The sequence below is a fragment of the Gorilla gorilla genome, chromosome 5 (assembly GCF_029281585.2).
Source record: "Gorilla gorilla gorilla isolate KB3781 chromosome 5, NHGRI_mGorGor1-v2.1_pri, whole genome shotgun sequence".
In the NCBI taxonomy this organism is placed as follows: Eukaryota; Metazoa; Chordata; class Mammalia; order Primates; family Hominidae; genus Gorilla; species Gorilla gorilla.
In genome coordinates this window covers 21563450-21585549 of record NC_073229.2, presented here as the reverse complement: position 1 = coordinate 21585549, position 22100 = coordinate 21563450, and the positions used below count along the sequence as shown (strand labels likewise).

The following is a 22100-nucleotide window of genomic DNA, read 5'->3' as shown; positions in this document are numbered from 1 at the left end:
TTTGTTTTCTGTGTGTGTGTGTGTGTGTGTGTGTGTGTGTGCCTTTCATATTGGCTGCTCACACATCTGGTGCTCCAGGCTATCTTCCTTTGTAAGAGTGGAGCCTGTGAAGCTGATTGACAATTCTGTGTGTGGGAAGTTTGTCAACTATGGTCTTCACTGCAGGGTGGCCTAATAGAGTCATTTTATTGGAGAACTTCCAAAGTCAATATTTGTAGGTCTTTTGCCTTGAGCTGGTCATCTTCCCCAGGGAAGAATCTTCCAGACTTCAACCTGGAGATAATAGGCCTCGCTCTCAGTTCTCTGGGAAGTTGTTGAAGTTCTAGACATCAATTAGAGAAACTTCCCATCATTCCTCTTGTTTTCCATCCAGTATCTTCAAACTCAACTGTGCTTGTACAACACTGTTTTATTATCTCCACACTTCTGCCAAAGTAGGAGAGGCCATCTGAGCAGGGTCGACAGACTTAGCAAATCAAAATGCAGGCACCCACTTACATTTACATTTCAGATAACAAGTAATTGTTTAACATAAGTGTGCCTCATGCAATATTTGCGACACACTTATACTCAAAAAATTATTCATTCCTTATCTCAAGGAATGAATTATCTTCCTTATCTGAAGGAATGAATTATCTTCCTTATCTGAATTCCTTAAATTCAGATTTAACTGGGTATCCTATATTATCTGGCAACCCTACATCTGGGTGTTAAACTGCTTCTCAAATAGACTTTGTGCCAATCTTCCTGGTTTGGGCCCCATTTTTACCCCTACAAGAGATGCCTGGATCTGCCAGTATCTGATCCTTCAGGCAATGCGAATCAAGCTGTTTTCCAGTTTATCTTGGAGCTGACTTGGGAATGGCTTTCTTGGGTCTGCTAAGTCAGTTACCACTTGCCCATCTGCTTTCCAGCTTCCAAAATTGGGTGGCTGTTTGTTTTTCTCTTATAAATCTATAAAGCTTTATAGGCTTAAGTCTTTTTGTTTGTTTTGCTTTAGTATTGATTTTGGTTTCTTTTGCTCATCATCATATTTTTGGTTTTTAAGCATCTCAATTGAGGTGTTACGTTTTAAGCCGTACAATTTGTGCTATTTGGCAAATGTACATGGTGGGGTAGCCACAGCCATAGTCAACACATAGAGTATTTCCCACTACCTCGGAAAATTTCCTTCTGCTGCTTTGCCCTCATTCTGTTCCTCCACTCCCTGGCCTCTGGCAATCACTGATCTACTTTATGTTATTTTAGTTTTGATTTTTGTACAGTTTCATAAAGCGAGATCATGGCATATGTAATCTTTTGTGTCTGGCTGCCATCACTTAGCATAATGCTTCTGAGATTCATCATGCATCACGCATTGCTGCGTGTATCAGCAGTTTTCTCCTTTTACTGCTGAGTAGTATTCCATTGTATGAATATATACAATTTGTTTACCCATTTGCCAGTTGAAGAACATTCATTTCCAAGTTTTGGCTATTTGAATAAAGCTGCTATGAACGTTGATATACAAGTCATTGTGTGGTTACATGTGTTCATTTCTCTCATGTAAATTCCTAGGAGTGTTTCTGAGTCACATAATAGGTTTATGTTTAGTTTTGTAAGAAATTGCAAACTGTTTTGCAGAGTGGCTGTACCATTTACCATTTTAAATTTCCACCAGCATGTGTGAGGCTTCCAGGGGTTCTACAGCCTCAAAAATACTTGATGTTGTCAGTCGAATTAATTTTAGCCACTTTATTGAGTATGTAGTCCTATCTTGTTGTGATTTTCATTTGCATTTCCCTATTGATTTTGAGTATCTTATTTGCCATTCAAATATGATCTTTGGTAATGTGTCTGTTCAAATCTTTTGCCAAATTTAAAAAATGAGGTTATTTATCTTCTTGTTGATCTTGTAAGAGTTATTTCTATGTTCTGGATACATTCCTTTTCAGATAAATGATTTGCAAATATAGTTAACCCTCATTATTCATGGATTCCATATTTTTGAAATCAACTATCCACTAAAAACTTTTTGTAACTCCATGTAAGATACTGTAAGGACATATTGTGACTGTATGGTCAATGATAGCCATAGGCCCACTCAGACATTTCACAGGGCTGACACTATGTGTCACATAGCAGTGTGATGCAGCCTGGCCCTGGCGTTTCCAGTCTTGGCCCTAGATTTCCAGGGGATGAGATCACCTCAGCACAGATGCAACTCTCATAAATCTTACAACAAATCTGACACTTAGAGGAATAGCTTAAACTCTATGAAAGAAATACCTGGTGACTGACCCAGACTGAATACAGGTATAAGAAAGGAGATGAATCCTCCAAACTCTGAGAATGGTCTCTAGATGGGGACCCTCCTGGTCAGGTGGTTATCCAACCCCTGACTGTGTCTGGCCCGTGCCACCAGCCTGTCCTGCTATCCCTCTTAGAAGAAGAGTGCTGTGAGAATAAACTGAGCAGCTGATGTTGCTGAATACTCATCTTTAACATCCTCAGATGGAAAGGGAAAAGTCCCCCCTGGGGGAGCTAGTTAACTAGGCCCACCCGAGAGTTTCCAAAACAACACCTCCAACTCAGCACTCGCAGCACTTTTGTGGTCATTTGCAGACATGCAGACATGCAGAGTGGTGAAACATTTGATTTACTTGATGTGCAAAATCTCAGCTGAGGCTGTATAGGACGATGCTCTGCCGCCTTGTTCCAGCTCTCAAACCGTAAACAAATGTCCATTCTGCACCCTATATAGAGCCATGCTTTTGCATTTTTGTACTTTTGTTGGTGATTTTGCTGTTTAAAATGCCCCCAGGCACGGTGCTGAAGTGCTGTCTACTGTCTCTGAGTGCAGGAGGCTGCGATGTGCCTGTGGAGACAATACCTGTGCTGGATGAGCTGCCTTCAGCGTGAGTTGCTCTGCTTTTGGCATTAAGTTCAGTGTTAATGAAGCAACAGCCAGGTACATTGAGGCAAATCACCTCTTCCCACCAGGAAGTGCTAAAGTAGCATCTATAGTAGGTGACAAAACTGTGGAAAAAATGGAAAAGCGGCTAAATTTGTGGATTTGTGAGACAATGTGTGATTAAAACAAAAAAGTGTTGTGAGGCTGAAAGCCAAAGTCAGGAAAATGTCAAGCCCTTCTCAGCTAGCGCTGACTGGCTCGCATGTTCCAGAAGGTGATACAACGTGAAAAAGGTTAAACCTGCAGGCGAGGCGGGTTCTGCAGATCAGGAGGCTGTGGGAGAATTGTAAAAACGCCTTCTGAGTGCTATACAGGAAAAGGGTTATGTGGGAGGGCAGGTTCTCAATGCTGATGAGACCTGTGTGTTCTACTAGGATGTTGATAAACAAACCTCTGTAACACAAATGGTGTTTCAGCTGATGAAAACATTGTGACCAGACGCTCACAGAACCTAACCTGTGCTTTCCCCAGGAGAAATAGTTCAGTATTCATTAGTTCTGGGTTTGAGGCACATTCACAGAACATAACTACCTCGAATCACAAGAATCAGCTGTGCTTCCCTCTATCCCTGCCCTGGGGGCTCCAGTCCCATTGAACTCTCTGTAGTTGCCTGAAGATGCTTTTCCTGGGGTGCCCTCTCCTCTCTGTCTAATTACCCAGATCCATCCTTTAAGCCTCAGCCCCAGTGATGCCCAGGAAGTCTCTCTGGACCCTCCCCTAGGGCGGCTGAGAATCTTTTCTTCAGCGCCAGGTGACATGCCCTGCATACACCTCTGGCTCAGCGCGCATCGCAGCAGCGGGATACGTCACACACTCCTCCACCTCCCCCACCAGCCTCTGAGCTGCTTCAGGGCAGGCCCTTTCTTTTCTTTCTATCTATACACACATATGTGTAAATATGTATATTTGTATATGTGTGTACATATAGACATGTATTGGGAGCTAGCAAAAACCAACACTGTAAGATATATCCTATGTTACACTGTTATTTTATTATTTAAATTAATGTACAGTATCATGCCTATTTGATCAATTCCATGTTTTTATGTTCCGGTACTTAGCACAAAGCCTGGCCCATAGAAAGGATCAGTAAATATGTGTTGAAAAAATGTCTAAAAGTTAACAATATTTATTCATGCTACTGAATTGAGGCTTTCTGAGTTATAAGCTTTTAATAAGTAGATAAAATCATTTGAAATTAATATATATAATTAACAGCTTGTTCCCTTAAACATTTTAAACAATTCCTCTGCCCCCTGTTTTTAAAAATTTGAGCTATCTATAATAAAATTTTGCTGAGCAAAATTAAACTTCAATTTAGTCTAAATGAAATAACTAGAAATGTGGATAAAGCAGTCTGAATTAATGAGTTTTTACCCTGCTCAGTCTAATTATAGAATATTGGAGCCAGAGAGATCTTAATGTATGCAGGTATTAATAAGGTTTTTCCAAGTTAGCTAAGAAGGTAGGAAGGTATATTAGTCCATTTTCACACTGCTGATAAAGACATACCCGAGGCTGGGTAATTTATAGAGAAAAAGAGGTTTAATGGACTCACAGTTCCACATGGCTGGGGAGGCCTCACAATTATGGTGGAAGGTGACAGGCACTTCTTACATGGCAGCAGCAAGAGAATATCAGAGCCAAGCAAAAGGGGTTTCCCCTTATAAAACCAGATCTTGTAGGACTTACTCACTACCATGAGAGCAGTATGGGGGAAACTGCCCCCATGATTCAATTATTTCCCACTGGGCCTCTCCCACATAATCTTGAATTATAAGAGCTACAATTCAAGATGAGATTTGGGTGGGGACACCGCCAAACCATTTCAGAGGGGAAAGAGCAGAAACAGCCTCACCAGGCTAAATGGGGCCTAAAAGGAAGTCATTCACAGACAGCGCTGGGCTTGGCTTTCTGATAGCAGCTCCGTGAATCACTAACTAGCTATCTCTGTGTCGGCAGGAGTTTGCCACTTCTGGAGCTGAGGCTGCTGCTGTGGAAACCCAGCAAGTGCAGCCTTTTTGCCAGGGCTTGTCCTGACTCATTACTTCTACCACTACTCTCTCCCTTGTCTTACACTTCTGCCCACGCTAACAAGCATCAACAGAGACTTCTACAGGTCTCTGTAGGGGAAAAACTTTTTCCTATATGCTCTCAGGTTCAGTGCTTGGGACTCTGCAGATTAAACTGACAAAGACAGGTTAACAGGAGAAAAGGCACACAAATTATATGTGATGTTAGTATTTTAATTTTTACATGTGCACAGGAAGGTCTCACACAAAAGGAAGTGAAACCCCAAAAAAGTGGTTAGGGCTGAGAGCTTATATACCATGTTAACAAAGGACAGTAAATTTGTGGAGAAGTGAATAAACGAAAGTGCTTGGGCTTCTAGGAGCAGTAAACTGTGGGAAGGTAAATATATGGGGGAAATTATGGGAAGTAAGTGTTATTTTAATAAGGTTTGCTTATGCAGATTCAGATTGGTGTCTGATAAGCATCATCTCTTCCTGACATGGGAGAGGACAAGGGGAATATCTTCACAAAGGGAATTTATGTTCTGCTTTTAGGCAGAAAGGGGGCAGGTAGAGAGCTTATCTTGTGTCTGCTGTTTCTTGATTTCCTTCGGCAAAGCAATGTTTATGCCAAAGCGGCATCTTATGGAGTGGCAAACTCTCATCCCCTTTATCTCAAATTCAAATTCCCACAAAGAAAGCATCCCATTGCTTCAGACAGTCACCCTCCTTCTTACTGAGTTGAGATCTCACATCAGTTCGTCTTCTGAGATAGGGTCCACCCTCTAAATGAGCTGCCCTTGGGCCCAGCACCTCCTCCTGGAGCCTGGACAGTGAGAAGGCACATTCTACTTTCTCAGAGGGCCTGTCTGAGTCACACCACTGGGAACTCTTCTCTGAATCAACAGAGGCAGAAACTGATGCCTGAAAAGGTGGGGTGGGAGGTGTTTCCTAGGAGGGTGCCCTTCAACCCTGTGATCTAGGTCTCTGAAGCATGTCCTTGCCCCAGTATTGAGAAGTCTGTCTAGTTGGCATGTTTCTTTCACCTGCTCAAATTGTTTGGGTTAAGCCTGCAAAGCCTGGATTAATAGACACATTTGGCTAACAGAATATTTACACATATTATCAAAATAATTTATGGTTAGAATTTAAGGTTGTTTGATATCACTGGACACTGAACAAGTGGGCCCCCACAACATAGTGTTTATTTTCATTTTTTCATAAACCTAGATCAATGAATTGCTGTTTTAAAAACAAATACGTAACACAAGGGCAACTGGTATGAAGTTTACCAGAAGTCACGGTTAGTTAGAAGCTATTATTAATTTTTTTAGAAGTTTGAAGGAAGGCAATGTGGAACATTGTATTTATTCCATTGATATTTATTGAGAATCAACTATGCACCGGGCACTGTTCTAAGCCTTGGAGATATATCAGTGAACCAGATAGACACATTTCTCGCTTTCATGGAACTTAAATAGTATATGTAATCAACCTGTTTTTCCATGTTTTAGAACAATGAAGAGTAGGGCAGGAGTGGAATGAGGGTCAAAAGTAAGCCTTGGAGTCCTGCCCCAAAGTTTTCTAATTAGATTATGAAGGAAAGACCTTATGCAACTAAATTACCCATTTGGGTCAGGTGTGGTGGCTCATGCCTGTAATCTCAGCACTTTGGGAGGCCAAGGCAGGAGATCACTTGAGGCCAGGAGTTCAAGACCAGCCTGGCAAACATAGGGAGACCTCATCTCTGTAACAAATTTAAAAATTGGTAGGGCATAATGATGTGCACCTGTGGTCCCAGCTACTCAGGAGGCTGAGGTGGGAGGATCATTTGAGACTGGGAAGTCAAGGCTGCAGTGAGCTGTGATCGCGCCACCGCACTCCAGCCTGAGTGACAGAGGGTCATTTGTGTCCTATTGATATTTGTAATAATTAATGGTCTTGTTGCCCCTTAGGGTTGCTTCCTTTTCCTTTTCCCTCACTCTCATTTTCCCTGACTAAAAAGGAAAAAACCTCAACAAATAACTAGTAGCTGGCATGTTAATTATTAGATCACTTTTAAGCTTTAATAAACCCAATGATGTACGATGAAACCTCAGGCCCCATAGCCTGAGTAGGTACCAGTTTCATCACAAAAGACCCATTGTTGCCTCAGCCAGTGTTCATTGAGTTATGCAGCCCCAGGCTAGCATGAAGAACCCTGCCCTACTTCCAGCTCTGATTTACTTTATTTGAAGCAGATTCATCTCTGCTCACAAAATGAGTTCCTTGCAACCCATTAAAATCCTCGAAGTACAAGGCCATGAATGGGGCACTCCTTCTTGCTACTCTCAGCAAATTAGCAACCTGATTCTAAAATTTATACAAGACGCAAAAGGCGAAGAAAAGCCAAGACATCCTTAAAGAACTAAAAAATAAAGCACTCAAGAGAAACTAAGACTTAATATAAAGCCACAAGAATTAACACAGTAACGTTGAAACAAGAATAGAAAAGAGAGCAATGGAAAAATCAAAGTCCAAAAACAGAGCCACACATATGTAGGTATGTGATCTATGACAAAGAAAGTATTGGCCGGTGGCTCATGCCTGTAATCCCAGCACTTTGGGAGGCCAAAGTGGGTGGATCATCGGAGGTCAGGAGTTCGAGACCAGCATGGCCAACATGGTGAAACCCCGTCTCTACTAAAAATACAAAAAATTAGCCAGGCGTGGTGGCATGCACCTGTAATCCCAGCTACTCGGGAGGCTGAGGCAGGAGAATCACTTGAACCCAGGAGGTGGAGGTTGCAGTTAGCCAAGATCGTGCCATTGCACTCCAGCCTGGGCAATAAGAGCGACATTCTGGCTAAAAAAAAAAAAAAAGAAAAGAAAAAGAAAAAGAAAAAAGAAAGTATGGTAAACTAGTGAAAAAAATACATTTAAAAAAGCAACGGTGCAAAGTCATTTGAACAACTATATAAAAAAAAGAAAACCTTGGAACATATACCATCTACAACAATCAATTTCAGAAAGTAACTTTAAAAATAAATGTTTAGGTGGGCCACAGTGGCTCATGCCTGTAATCCCAAAACTTTGGGAGGCAGAAGCAGGCAGATTGCTTGACTCCAGTAGTTTGAGACCAGCCTGTCCAACATGGCAAAACTCTTTCTCTACTAAAAATACAAAAATTAGGGGAGTGTGGTGGTGTATCTGTGGCCTCAGTTACTCAGAAGGCTGAGGTACAAGAATCTCTTGAACCATGGAAGTGGAGATTGCAGTCAGCCAAGATTGCACCACTGCACTCCAGCCTGGGAGACAGAGACTCCATCTCAAAAAAAAAAAAAAAAAAAAAAAAGAATATGAATGTTTAACAAATAGCACATAAGAGAAGATACATTATTTTTATAATATCAAGTTAGAGGAAGATTTCTTAAACAGATCACCAAAAAAGAAAAAACAGTACTTATAAAGAAAGAGATTGGTGAATTGGACTACATTCAAATTAAGAATTCCTGTTTATCACCTCTGTGCATACAAACTAGAAAATCTAGAATAAATGGATAAATTCCTGGACACATATACCCTCCCAAGACGAAAGCAGGAAGAAATTGAATCCCTGAACAGACTCTGAAATTAAATCAGTAATAAATAGCCTACTGACTACAAAAAGGCCAGTCCAAGATAGATTCACAGCCAGATTCTACCAGATGTATAAGAAGAAGCGGTATCATTCCTACTGAAACTATTCAAAAAAATTGAGGAGGGACTCCTCCCTAACTTTTTCTATGAGGCTAGCATTATTCTGACACCAAAACCTGGCAGAGACACCACAAAAAAATAAAGCTTAAGGCCAGTATTCTTGATGAACATCCATGCAAAAATCCTCAACAAAATACAGGCAAACCAAATCCAACAGCACATCAAGAAGCTTATTCATCACGATCAAGTAGGGTTTATCCCTGGGGTAAAAGGTTGATTTAACATACTCAAATCAATAAATGTGACTTATCACATAAACAGAACTAAAGACAAAAACCACATGATTATCTCAATATATGCAGAAAAGGCTTTTGATAAAATTCAATACCCTTTCATGTCAAAAACTCAATAAACGAGGTATTGAAGGAACATATCTCAAAATAATAAGAGCCATCTATGATAAACCTACAGCCAACATCATACTGAATGGGGAAAAGCTGGAATCATTCCCCTCGAGAACTGGCATAAGAGAAGGATGCCCGCTCTCACCACTCCTATTCAACATTGTATTGGAAGAACAAGCCAGAGCAACCAGGCAAGAGAAAGAAATAAAGGGCATCCAAATAGGAAGAGAAGTCAAACTGTCCCTGTTTGCAGATGACATGATTCTATATCTAGAAAACCCTATAGTCTCAGCCCAAAAACTCCTTAAGCTGATAAACAACTTCAACAAAGTCTCAGAATACAAAATCAATGTACTAAAATCACTAGCATTCCTATACAGTAACAACAGTCAAGCCAACAGCCAAATCAGGAATGCAATCCCATTCGCAATTGGCACACACGCACAAAATACCTAGGAAGGCAGCTAACCAGGGAGGTGAAAGAGCTCTATAAGGTGAACTACAAAATGCTTCTCAAAGAAGTCAGAGATGACACAAACAAATGGAACAACATTCTATGCTCATGGATAGGAAGAATCAATATCATTAAAATGGCCATACTGCCCAAAGCAATTTATAGATTCATTGCTATTCCTATCAAACTACCAATGACATTCTTCAAAGAACTAGAAAAAACTTTTAAAATTCATATGGAACCAAAAAAGAGCCCAAATAGCTAAGGCAATCTGAAGCAAAAAAAAAAAAAAAAAAAAGAAAAGAAAAAAGAAAAAAAAGAAACAAAGCTGAAGGTATCATGCTACCTGACTTCAACTATACTACAGGGCTACAGCAACCAAAACAGCATGGTATATTGGTACAAACACAGATACATAGACCAATGGAGCAGAATAGAAAGCCCAGAAATAAGGCTGCAGGCTGCACACCTACAACCATCTGATCTTTGACAAAGCAGACAAAAACAAGCAGTGAGGAAAGGATTCTCTATTCCATACATTGTGCTGGGATAACTTGCTAACCATATGCAAAAGATTGAAACTGGACCCCTTCCTTACACCATATTAAAAAATCAACTCAAGATGGATTAAAGACTTAAATGTAACATCCCCAAACTATAAAAGCCCTGGAAGACAACCTAGGCAATACCATTCTGTATATAGCAACAGGCAAATATTTCATGATGAAGACACCAAAAGCAATTGCAACAACAGCAAAAATTGACAAATGGGATCTAATTAAACCAAAAAGCTTCTGCACAGCAAAGGAAAACATCAACAGAGTAAACAGGCAACCTATAGAATGGGAGAAAATATTTGCAAACTATGCATCTGACAAAGATTTAATATCCAGTATCTATAAGCAACTTGAATTAACAAATAAAAACCAAACAGCCCCATTAAAAAGTGGACGAAATACATGAATAGATACTTTTCAAAAGAAGACATACTTGTGGCCAACAGGCATATGAAAGAAAGCTCAACATCACTGATCATTAGAGAAATGCAAATCAAAACCACAATGAGATACCATCTCACATCAGTCAAAATTAGTATTATTAAAAAGTCAAAAAATAACAAATGCTGGCAGCGTTGGGGAGAAAAAGGAAACAATTATATGCCATTGGTAGGTATGTAAATTAGACCAACCATTGTGGAAAACAGTGTAGCAATTCTTCAAAGACTTAAAAACAGAAATACCATCCAACCCAGCAATCCCATTACTGGGTGTATACCCAAAGGAATAGAAGTCTTTCTGTCGTAAAGACACATGCATTTGTATGTTCGTTGCAGCACTATTCACAATAGCAAAGACATGGAATCAACCTAAATGCCCATCAATGGTAGACTGGATAAAGAAAATATGGTACATATCCACCATGGAATACTATGCAGCCATAAAAATAGAAGTAGATCATGTCTTTTGCAGGAACATGAATGGAGCTGGAGATCATTATCCTTAGCAAACTAATGCAGGACAGAAAACCAAATACTGCATGTTCTCACTTATAAGTGGGAGCTAAACGATGAGAACATATGCACACAAAGAGGAGAGCAACAGACACTGGGGCCTACCAGAGGGTGGAGGATGGGAGAAGGGAGAAGATCAGGAAAAATAACTAATGAGTACTAAGCTTAATACTGGGTGACAAAATAATCTGCACAACAACCCCCCATGACATGAATTTACCTAATATAACAAACCTGCACATGTAGCCCTGAACCTAAAATAAAAGTTAAAAGAAAAAAGAACTCCTGTTTATCAGAAGACACCCCTAAGGAAGTGAAGAGGTAAGTAACAGGGTGGGAGTAGATACAACACATATAACTGACAAAGGGCTCACATCCAGAATATGTAAACACTATGAATCAGTAAGAAAAAAATATCTAATGAAAAAGTGAAAAGATACCAAATTAAAATCAATGAGGCCGGGTGCGGTGGCTCATGCCTGTAATCCCAACATTTCAGGAGGCCGAGGCAGGAAGATCACTTGAGGTCAGGAGTTCAAGACCAGCCTGGCCAACATGGCAAAACCCCTTTTCTACTAAAAATACAAAAACTAGCTGGGTGTGGTGGCAGGCACCTGTAATCCCTGTTACATGGGGAGGCTGAGGCATGAGAATCGCCTGAACCTGGGAGGTAGAGGTTGCAGTGAGCCAAGATCACGCCACTGCACTCCAGCCTGGGTGACAGAGCAAAACTCTTGTCTGAGAAAAATAAAAAAAAAAATGGGATACCACCACACATCCTCCAGGATAGCTAAATAAAAAAGACTGACAATTTTAAGTGTTGGCAAGGATATGGAGCAATAACTCTTACTTAGTGCTGAAAGGAGTATATAGTGCTAGGTGTCAGGTATTAGATTTTAAAATTAGCATATTTAGGACCTATGTATTTTACTCCTGGGATAACAGAAATGTATGCATCAGGAAAGACATGTACAATAATTGTTACTGGGACATCTGGGGTTTGGTCTAGGGCCTGCTGCTCACAGCACAGAAAGTCAGTCACTGAGAAGAGTATTGCCAGGGAAGGAGGCTTTAATTGAGTGCTGCAGCAGGAAGAACAGTAAGTTAGTCTCAAATCTGTCTCCCTGACCAACTAAAATTGGGGGGTTTATATAGTGAGGAAGGCAGGAAAACAGGAATTAGGAAGGGGTAAGGAAGCAATCACGATGGACGAGGAGTCTGGCATCTCGTTATCTGGATGCGGCCATCTGAGGAGTTTCCGTTCCTTGCCTGAGGGTCAGTTTCCTGAGGAAGGAACTCAGATGGGACAAATGTAAGTTTGAAGTTTTAAGATCAGGGAGGATCAATTTCCATGTTTATTCAAAAAACCATACATATTAGTTCTATGGGCCAATTGGGCTGGTTTCAGAATGTACATGTCATCATTATTTGCAATAGGAAAAAAAAATCTTGAAAAAAAATCCAAATGAGACTTCTCGTTTCCAGCTTGGAAGCTGTCACTCCTGTCCTCACAAGAAAAAGTTGAACAAACTAAAAATCAACTTTTAGGTTTATCAGAGAATTGAGGTCACAGGACAAACCACTACCTCTTTGGAGAGGCAGGTGAATACAGCAAATCAATCATAGCTTACCAGGAGCAGAGGCCACTGGAGCCAGGACCAGGGAAAGAAAACCTAAATAGCAATTGCCAAATTGCTGGAGGCTCAGTGTGCATGAGCTTGAAGAATAAACATTAGGAAGGTCCCATTATAGGGGGCCCACACTTTCATAAGCCTAACTCCAGGGGAGCCCCCACCAGGTGCTCAGAGAGAACACCAGAGAAAGGCTCTCTCCTGATTTCCTCAGGGAAGGGAAAAAGTAACCATTGTGAAATACATCCAGGACATTGTGTCTTAACAAAATCCCTCCCTCGAGGGAAGCTGTACCATGGAGGCTAACTACCTTATGGTTTTCCAGAGCCTAGCAGACCCAGGGGATGGAGAACACCCAACTCCAGCCCCTTCTAGCCTTCCTGCCTCACCTAAGCAGGGATAGAGAAGGGTACTGGTTGGCTGAGAAGCAGCCCAAGGCACAGGCTCTGCAAAATGGAGACCTAATCATAGGTCTACAGAACACTTCCCTGCCCTCCACACCTCAGCACCACATCAATAGGGCTCTTGCAACAGGAGAGGACAGCCGAAAAAAATGCAAATTTTAGACCTTATTTAAGAAGTCTCTGGGAAAACCCAAAGACAACAGGAGAGAAAAAACAAGAGGATTAGAGGAAATTTTAGCCTCTAACACCTGTAGCTAGAGCAAACTGTAGACAGCTGAACTCCCAGCCAGAGAAGCAACTTCACACGAAAGGCATACTTGTCTCAGTTCTTTCTACCCAGTCATGTCTAGCAATTCAACAAAAAATGATGACACACGAACAGGCGAAACAACACAGCTTGAAGACGCAGAACAAGCATCAGAGCCAGATTCGGTTATGCCTGAGATTCTGGAATTATCAGACCAGAAATTTAAAGTACCTGTGAATAATAGGCTAAGGGCTCTAATGGAAAAAGTGGATCATATGAAAGAACAGATGGGCAATGTAAGCAGAGAAAAGAAATTTGCAGAATTGTAAGTACGGAGAGAAATGTAACGTGACTAACTCCATCTTGCTTCTAACTTCACAGGCTAAATTGGTTTTTTGCTTAATCTACCATAGAGGCCAAGGTAACTATGAGAGGAATTTTGTTTATAGCTCAACTTTGAGGCAAGGAAAACTAACCCATCTCCTTGTTCGGAGGTTGAAGCCACATTCATAAGACAAAGTTAGAATTCCGGTAGGGTGTTGAATTTTGCTAAAGAAGAGGCGGCAGAGTTAAACAGTGACCCGTCATCATTCAGCTTGTTTTTCCATAAGTTGCTTCCTGACCCAGAGTCATGGAACCCAGGGTTGCAAGATTTATAAATTTCCCAACTACTCCTACAGATAGCATCACTGTTGTGAAACTGAAGGGGAACTGGTCTTTGAGACATTTTTCAGATTTAGCACTTTGGTCAACCAAGAGCTGCCACCTACCTGGTCCTGAGTCCCCCTCCCAGCTGGATAAAGACAGTTCTAAACAATTCCACGATTTCCTCAATTGTTTCAGTTTCCAAGCCCCCTGCCTGGCAAAGTACCATTAAAAAAACCCCTCGTCTCCAAATTCTTGGAGAGACGGGTTTGAGACATCTCTCCCGGTCCTTGTCTGGCCGCCTCTGCAATAATTAAACTCTTACTTCTGCAATACTTCTTGTTCTCACTGCTCTTGGCTTTTTGGGCAGTCAGCAAGATGAACCCATTGCGCTGTTACGGAAACTCAAGAAAAGATCAAAAGGAAATGCTACAAATCAAAAACACTCTAACAGAAATTTAAAAATGACTTTGACGGGCTCATCAGTAGCTCGAAAATGGCTGAGGAAAATCAGTGAGCTTGAAGATATGTCAATAGAAACTTCTTGAACTGAAAACAAAGAGAAAAAAGAATGAAAGCCATAGAACGGAATATGCAAAAACTGTGGGAGAGTTTAAAAAGACATGCATAATGGGAATACCAAAAGGGGAAGAAAGAAAGGAACAGAAGAAATATTTGAAGTAATAATGGCTGAGAATTTTCTAAAATTAATAACAGACACAAAATTAAGGATCCAGGAAACCGAGAGAACACTGAACAGGTTATATGCACTTACATATATCATAGTCAAACTACAGGAAAATCAAAGAGAAAACCTTGAAATAAGCCAGAGGAGATAAAACACCTTATTGTAAAGGGACAAGGATAAAAACAACATCAGACTTCTGTTCAAAAACCATACAAGCAAGCAAGAAAAAACTCACCAACTTAGAATTCTGTGTCCAGTAAAATTATCCCTTAAAAGTGAAGGAGGTCGATGTGATGAATATGCTAATTATCTTGATTTGATCATTATGCGTTATATGCATTGAAACATCACTGTGTATCCCATAAATATGTACAATTATTATACAATTATTTTACATCAATTTTTAAAAGTAAAGGAGAAATAAAGACTTTCTTAGACAAAAATTGAGGGAATTTAACACCAGTAGATCTGCCTGCCAAGAAATGCTAAAAGTTCTTTAGAGAGAAGGAAGATGCTGTAGGTCAGAAACTTGAAACTTTATCATTTTGAAAATGTGGGACCCTCCAGCTACCATCCCCTCCTCCCTCCCTCCCTAAATCCCTCTCATACATTGACTGTCCTTAGGAAGTGAAGTAGCTTTTCTTGGAATCCTTAGTCAAAATTAACTTGGTGCCTGCTCGTTGCTTTCACACGTGTGTTAAGACACACACAGAATGGGGGATAATCACAATTTGTGGTGTGGAGGAAAATAAATTTTATTTTCAGTGAACTCTTGGTGTTCAAACCTTGTGGATTTCAGTACCTCCCATATGTGAGGTTTAAAAATCAGAGAAATGGCCGGGCACAGTGGCTCATGACTGTAATCCCAGCACTTTGGGAGGCCAAGGTGGGTGGATCACTTGAGGTCAGGAGTTTGAGACCAGCCTGGCCAACATGGCAAAACCCCGTCTCTACTAAAAATACAAAAATTAACCGGGCATGGTAGCGTACACCTGTAATCCCAGCTACTAGGGAGGCTGAGGCAGGAGAACTGCTTGAACCCAGGAGGCGGAGGCTGCAGTGAGCCGAGATCACACCGCTGCGCTCCAGCCTGGACAACAGAGCAAGACTCCCATCTCAAAAAAATAAAAATAAATAACTCAGAGAAACCCGTTAGTTTTAAAAGTGTCATTTAAGGGGGAGGAAAATAGAGACTTCTGTGCACTTGAATGAGTGAAAATTCACACATCTATTTCTGCCTTGCTATTTTTATGTGTAATGATGTCTTTACTTTGGCGGTTAGTTACATCTGAGAATAAGTACACTCTATTAACAAGGAAACACTACTTTCTCCTCCCTTTCTCCAGAATGGGCTACTGGCTTCTCGCTCTCCTTTTCTCCTCCTTGCAGGTGACGTCACACAGTTCTGCTGACACCCTCCGTGAAAGTCAGGGCTGTGTGGAACTCACTCCAGCGCCCCCATCCTTAGCCGCTGCCTCGTGTCTCCCTGCCCAGGGCTCAGCCGCTATGACAGACGCCCTGAGCTGTAGTGCACTCCAGGCTTCTGTCCTCGCAGACAATCCCCAGACACAGGGGACGGAGATCTCATTTCGGGTGGGACTCTGGAGCTTTTTCCAGAGCCAGACTGCTTGGTGGGGCCACTGGAGCTTTTTCCAGAGCCAGACTGCTTGGTGGGGCCACTGGACCATTCTGGAAGGGTCCTTGATTGAACATTTTGGGGCAGGTTTTTTTTTGCCTGTCCTTTATAAAGGCTGTGGTGCAACCCTTCAGGCACTTTTCTCCTTGAGTGTGACTGGCACAGGGCCTGACACATAATCGTGCTCAATATCTTTCCTCTATGAAGGAGGCACACACACACACACACACACACAAAAGAACTACAGGGGAATTTTAGAAGAGACAGACAACTGTGTATGGCTGAGGTGAGAATCAGAACTGTTTTGTGGATGAGGCTGATTAGAGGAAAAAATTAAAGTGTAGGTTCAATCCCTCATTCACCAGACACTATCACCAACTGGCATGTTTTAGTTTTGCTATGGAAAGAGAAATAATGGTGACTGAAAACAAACACAAGGCTTTACAATCTGGTGAAGCAGATGAATGTTCATCAATTAATTACATAAATAAATATAAATTCACACGGGAAGCAACCTAAATGTCCAATAGGAAAATGGTGAAATAAACTGTGATAGGTTCTTTTACTTTAATATTATGTGGCCACTGAAATTGTTTCAGGTCTGGGCACAGTGGCTCATGCTTGTAATAACAGCACTTTGGGAGGCTAAGGTGGGAGGATTACTTGAGCCCAGGAATTCCAGACCAGCCTGGGCAACATCATCATGTCTCTACAAATAATACAAAAATTAGCCAGGTGTGGTGGCACCTGCCTGTAGTCTCAGCTACTCAAGGCTGGGGCGGGAGCATCACTTGAGCCTGGGAGACAGAGGCTGCAGTGAGCCATGACAGTGCCACTGCAGTCCTGCCTGGGTGACAGAGTGAGGAGTGAGACCCTGTCTCAAAAAAAAAAAAAAAAAAAGGAAAAAACAAAATTGTTTCAAAGATTCATAAGATGAATACAATAACACTGGGTGTTTAAAAAGTGGGATATAGGCTGGGCATAGTGGCTTACGCCTGTAATCCCAGCACTTTGGGAGGCCAAGGCAGGCGGATCATGAAGTCAGGAGTTTGAGACCAGCCTGTCTAACATAGTGAAACCCGTCTCTACTAAAATACAAAAATTAGTTGGGTATGGTGGCATGCGCCTCTAGCCCCAGCTACTCGTGAGGCTGAGGAGGGAGAATCGCTTGAATCCGGGAGGCGGAGGTTGCAGTGAGTCGAGACTACGTCATTGCATTCCAGCCTGGGTGACAGAGTGAGACTCTGTCTCAAAAGAAAAAAAAAAAAGTGGGATATAAAAATACAAAATAAATCCCAATTTTATAAAAACAAATGCATGTTTGTCTATGATAGGAAAGTTGTTACAGACCACAGTGAACAGTGATTTCCCCTGGTGATGGATTAGGAAGCATAGAGCATCTTCTCCTTAATGATGAATGTTTTGCGAGGAGGTAAATGGATTTGTTTTTCCAACGTTTAAATTTACAATTAGATGCTTTGCATGCTTTAAACGAGGAATTAAAGCTTTAGCATGGATTCTTTCTCTCTCTTTGAGTCGTTTCATTTGGTTTTGATGGGGCAGGAGTAAGGTGAAGGTCACCCAGCACTTGTTGAGTGGGTCGTGTGTTTCTGGAAGAAGCCCTGGCGGAGAGGGGTTTTGAGAGATGTGACCTCTGGGCTCTCATTCCCTTTCTGCACCTGTCTAAGCAGGTTCATCTCCTCTGTCTGCCGTTTGTCTTGTTTTGGGTTTTGTCTGCTATTTCTGAAGGCAAAAGCTTGTGTGCAAGGAGAAAGTTCTAAGAAATGCTTCCAGGGATGATGATGAGAGTTTGATTTTCAAGTGAGTGTTCCTGAGCATCTGATTAAACTCCTATGTCAGTATAAAAATGTACATTGTTCTGGATTAATTCCATCATTTCATAGCGATAAGTCCCATCTTCTACAATTCCCACCAAAAGGGACTATCTTGTTTGAAAGCTTTTCCCTTGGGAGCCACTGGTGTATTATGTTTATCAGCTTTTAAAAAATTCTGTTTCTGTTTTTCCTTTAAAGTAGCTTGGCGTTTTTGAGCTGAAAATCAAAAGTACTGATGGTATACCCATGAAGATAGAATAATGCATATAATTTGTTATACAAAGTGAAAATTCTAGAAGGTTTTTTCTCTAATCTGTAAAATTTTTTCTTTCAAGATAGTTTTTCTGTGTTCTCTAAATTTTTATTCCAAAGACCTACTGGGTCATTTAAAGTGAGAGAGACCAGTTGGACCAAGGATGATGGCACATAAACTTGTCTTTTACGATGGCTTGGACTTACCCTCCTTTGCGAAATAGAGATACTGAGAGTTGGCCTTATGAAGATGGGGGCTATTTTTGCATTATGATTCAAGAGATGATGAAAAAAACTCCTGCTGCTTTCCTTATACCCCAAATTACACAATTAGTGACTTATGCTTTTAAGTCTAGAAGACTTTTCATCGTGAGTTTCTGTTAAAATATAAATGTCCAGGATGGAAAGCAGCTTCCATCCAGAATCTTACCAGGGTTCCTGCCACCAACTGAGAGGACAGAGTGGAACGACCTGGTGGGAAAACTCATCCCTGCTGGGCCTGAGGGATAGGCTGGAAGGAAACTGGCTTCGCCAAGGACTTTTCATAGCTGCTTCTGGTTCTGCAGTGAGAGATTCTAGTATACAGACTGTACAGTTACTCAGAAGAACAAGGGTAATGCATACACATTTCACCTGCTTGAAACTGGTTGGTCATTTGCTTCTGGAATTTAGTTTATTCTCTTTGCTGATTAATTTATAACCTATTCCATCTTTCTCCTCCCTTTGCTGGCAATTGCTGCTCTTTTTAGGGATTGTTGTGGGGAAGAGACTATGATTTTCTACCAAAGTGTTTCTTAGAGTTCAATTCCATCCTACTATTCTGGGAAAATGTGGATCCTCCCACCTCTCAACCATCATCCCTTCCCTTTCTCAGTTTTTGTTCTGCTTCTGCAAGTTTTCTTAACATGTGGGCAATGGAATCGTTGAGCAATTTTGGTGAAATAAATTTCCATTTACCAACGTGTGAAGAGTACGCATTTCAGGGACTTCCAGCGTAGGTATACAATAAACTGTGGACTGTGTTTGAGGAAACCCAGCTGTTCACTACCACAACTTGATGAAATGAATGATGGACTCGAGCCTTTCCGGGCTTGGCTGGCAGCCCCCGAGTCTCAGTCCCGTTCTAGGAAGAAGTGCACCAAGGTCACCGTGTGCAGGGAGAGAGAGTCACATGGCTCTCCACCAAGAACAGATCCCATCCCTGCTGTGTCTCTCACCCCTGCCTCCTGAGAGCGTCACGTTGGGAGATGTACCATCCCTGCTGCAGGAAGGAGTTTGTTAGCAAGCTCTGGGAAACATCTGGTTCCTTGAACTTCCTATGTACCTCATGGTGGGAGATTTTGAGACATTTCACCATTTATCAAAAATGGTTTTCAATGTTAAAAATGGTTCTTTTTTGTTTTGGTTTTGTTCAGTCTTTTTTCCTTTTTCTTAATGTATTTCCCATTTTTACTGTGCATATTCATATACATAATGTTTTTTTAAAAAGGGTTTTATGCCAGGTGCGGTGGCTCACGCCTGTAATCCCAGCACTTTGGGAGGCCGAGGCGGGCAGATCATGAGGTCAGGAGATCGAGACCATCCTGGCCAACATGGTGAAACCCTGTCTCTACTAAAATACAAAAAATTAGCTGGGCATGGCTGTGCGTACCTGTAGTCCCAGCTACTCGGGAGGCTGAGGCAGGGGAATCACTTGAACCCAGGAGGAGGAGGTTGCAGTGAGCCGAGATCGCACCACTGCACTCCAGCCTGGTGACAGAATGAGACTCCATCTCAAAAAAAAAAAAAGGGGGAGGTTTACAATGTATAGTTTTTATCACCTAGTTACAACTAAATATTGTGAATATTTTCTCTTTTTTTCTACAACAGTTAAAATAATTACATAGTTTGGAAGAAACATAATTTTTTAAGTAGTCTCACTGGGAAAACTGAGATAAAATTTTTTTCCAAGAAGACTTCATTTTTTTTTTTACAGTGTCTTGAGCACAAAGGGAACTCCTGTCTTAGGTAGCTTGCTACAGATGATAGAAACTTGCCCTTCAATTAACCTTGTAACTTGCTTCTCTACACCCACATACTCGTGAATTAAGTGATCCACTTTGTCTTTTCCAATCTGTCTCTCCCACGTGCTTCTTCTTTCCTGTCCAGTCTCATCATGCAGATGAACTTTCCTTACTTCAGCACTTCTGGCTCCTCCCTTTAAAAAGAGATGATATTAGTTGATTTTGATCAACTCTACTCAGAACTTTATCCTCAGTTCCACATTAGGATTAGCCTTTAATAATCTGAAGATATAATTCAATTGCTTAAAAGAAAATATTATTAGAAGACCTTGGTAGAATTACACATATCAAGAAACACTGGACTCAGACATGATGTAGATATGACTGACTTTCTTTCCTTCTTTTTTTTTTTTTTTTGAGATGGAGTCTCACTCTGTCACCCAGGCTGGAGTGCAGTGGTACGACCTCAGCTCACTGCAACCTCTGCCTCCCAGGTTCAAGCGATTCTCCTGCCTCAGCCTCCCAAGTAGCTGGGACTACAGGCACACATCACCACACCCGGCTAATTTTGTATTTTTAGTAGAGATGGGCTTTCACTATGTTAGCCAGGCTGGTCCTGAACTCCTGACCTCAGGTGATCCACCTGCCTCGGTCTCCCAAAATGCTGGGATTATAGGTGTGAGCCACTGCACCTGGCCTCTTTTTTTTTTTTTAAATAATTTCTCAGGGGAGGGCAGGGCAGAGGTAAGAAATAGTTGGTACTGTAAGGAAGTGTTAGAGACTATTATGGAAAGGTGTTCATTATCTTAAGGCAACTAACAAACGATCATCCTTCAGTCAGAACATTGGAGCAGCAGCCTTTACTGGTCATGAAATTTGCATGATATCTAAACTTGTATTTGCAGAAAAAGGTAAATGTTGATTAATAGCAACTTTGTATAGAAAGGCAGATGCTAGCATAAAAGTGGTACGTGCAGACAGTGGTAGTTCTGGAGTCCTGGTCCTTGAGGTGCTTGTCCATCACAAGGCCGTCACACCCAGGTAGAAATGCCTGACGCAAGCAGCAGAGCTGTCCATGTCAGCATTTACACAGGGAACACTTCTTGGACAGCTGGGTGTCACGGGGCTCAAACCTACGGCTCTCATTGTGCATGTAATATTCACAGGTCTGTCCATAGAAGGACAGGGCTCAGACACAAAAGAACCCCAGCATGCAGGTTCCCCATTCAGACAGCAGGTTCTGTTTAGCTCCTTACTGTCTTGTATCCCCATGGAAGGGATATACTGGGAAGACCGTGGGTGAATTGCAGGCTCCTCCTGAGGCTGAATGCTGTCATCTCTGAAGGCTAGGCCTCCTGAGGTGACTGTGCAAGTTCATGGTGGCCCAACCCGGCAACGAATCCCGTTTCAAATGCCTTGAAATGGCCATGATCAAAATTACACTCTGACATTGTCCCCTGAACATTTGGGCAGGCCAGAATATAGGAGAGAGAGAATTTTTCATTGTTTTTAGTTAGGAGGGAATGGCTGATGGTTGCTTGGCTATTCCACAGATTCACGGCAGAGCAGCTCCTTCTGGATCCCTCATCCCCATGCAAGCTGGGAGCTCTGGTCGGTGCTTCTCAAATCTGTTTTGTTTTTCTGAGTCAAATGGGCTGCTGACAGCCCGTGAGCTGGAGCACCTGAAGCAAATCTATTCCCAGTTTGAACAGCGCAGGTAAGGAAATTGCCAGAGTGACCATCACTAA

The 22100-nt window shown here is 41.6% G+C and overlaps 1 protein-coding gene and 1 pseudogene across 4 annotated transcripts in view; both read right to left on the bottom strand.

Moving 5' to 3' along the window:
- Window positions 1-22100, bottom strand: part of LOC101129165 (protein FAM50B) — a 161510-nt gene that overhangs the window by 29149 nt on the left and 110261 nt on the right. For 2 of the 4 annotated variants that reach the window (XR_010134166.1, XR_010134169.1), the window contains one exon: window positions 20428-20546. The exons of 1 other annotated variant lie outside the window; for it this stretch is intronic. The gene's annotated coding sequence lies outside the window, so the exon portion shown is untranslated. Of the gene's footprint in view, window positions 1-20389; window positions 20547-22100 lie in introns of those variants that run through there. One more of the 4 variants, XR_010134167.1, reaches the window with a different exon arrangement.
- LOC115934946 (protein Cripto-like) lies at window positions 21275-21817 on the bottom strand (annotated as a pseudogene).